The 1,526-nt window shown below is 38.7% G+C and overlaps 1 non-coding gene across 1 annotated transcript; it reads right to left on the minus strand.

Moving 5' to 3' along the window:
* Positions 1–310: 310 nt before the first annotated feature.
* LOC145599904 (small nucleolar RNA R71) lies at positions 311–416 on the minus strand. Its single transcript, XR_014104151.1, has one exon. It is a non-coding gene; the product is annotated as a small nucleolar RNA R71 (small nucleolar RNA).
* Positions 417–1,526: the final 1,110 nt, after the last annotated feature.

Raw genomic sequence — 1,526 nt, forward strand, 5'->3', positions numbered from 1 at the left:
CCACCTACAACACCAGAAATTGACTTTGAAATTCGGCCTGCAATGATCAGCCTAATTGAGAGGAGACAATATAGTGGGGCTAAGAATGAGAGCCCATTGAACCATCTTAAGGAGTTTGAAAAATATTGTAACACAATCGTGGTCAATGGAGTGTCTCAAGAGTTTATCCGTCTTAAGTTATTCCCTTTCACTCTCATAGGAAGATCATTGGAATGGCTAGACAAAGAAGTGAAGCCCAATTCTTTGAGAATTTGGGATGATGTCACCAAAGCTTTCTTGTTCCGTTTCTATCCTCAAAAGAAGACGACGGAGGCAAGAGCTTTGATTCAAGGGTTCAAGCAAAAGCCAAATGAAAGTCTCTATGAAGCATGGGAAAGATTTAAGGATTATCAAAGAGAGTTTCCACGCCATGGGATTCCTACCTATCAAATCATACATATCTTCTATGGTGGGTTGAGTTCTCATGGGAGAGCAAGTTTGGATGCCGGAGCCGGAGGCCCAATCATGAACAAAACGGAACAAGAAGTGGTTGATGCAATTGATGAATTGGTTCGTCATTACATGAATTGGCAAGAAGTGGAGAGAGAACCAACAAGCAAGGGTTACTCAATCGAACAACTTAGTGCCATCAATGATTTGACTACTTTGATTGCGGATTTAGGGAAAGAAGTTATGTCTCTCAAAGAAAAGCTTGAGAAGCCCCCTTTCCAAGCTCCAATTCTTCCCTCCCAAATTAAGGGGAGAGGTACATCTTCTCACTCTAACTCTAATCTTTCTTCTTGTTGCATGATTGTGGAATGTTGGCCTTGTGAATTATGTGGAATGAATGATCATAATGCTTCTATGTGCCCAAATGTTCCTTGTAATGAATGTGATGGAAGTGAAATGGAACATGTGAATTATATCAATGATCATGCTTGTGAACCTAGAATTGATGTTCAAAGGAATGTTGGAAATATGAATTATCATATGAATCATGATAATTATAACCAAAATGGAGGTTGTAGAAATCATGGATACCAGGGGGTTCATGGGAACTATAACCATCATAGTTGTAATGGTCATGGTCATGGCCATAGACATGGGGGTCATAATCAAGGTTATGATAACTATGGTCAACAAAGGAGCCAAAATCAAACCATGGGTAATTGGAATAATCAAACTAGGGGATATTTTCAAGCAAATTTTCAAAGAGGTTCCCCAATTGATTTAGTTCCAAATGCTCAAAGTTCAAGTGATAATTCCTATGATCAATCATTCTCTTTTAGGGAATTTTTGGAAAGTGTCATTGAGAAACAAGCCAAAACATTGGAAATTTATATGGCTTTGAATGAAGAGAAGTTTAATTACATGTTGGCTTATAACAAGGATTTAAGTGAAAAACTTTCTCAATTGACTAGTGTGTTTAAGGGTTATGCAAACTCTTCTTCTTTGACTCCACCTAGCCTAGATTCTAGGAACCCTATGGATGCCATTGTTACTAGAAGTGGTAGGGTCCTTGAGGGAGGTATGCCTAGGAAGAGTGT

Source organism: Chenopodium album, chromosome 20 (assembly GCF_948465745.1).
Source record: "Chenopodium album chromosome 20, dcCheAlbu1.1, whole genome shotgun sequence".
In the NCBI taxonomy this organism is placed as follows: Eukaryota; Viridiplantae; Streptophyta; class Magnoliopsida; order Caryophyllales; family Amaranthaceae; genus Chenopodium; species Chenopodium album.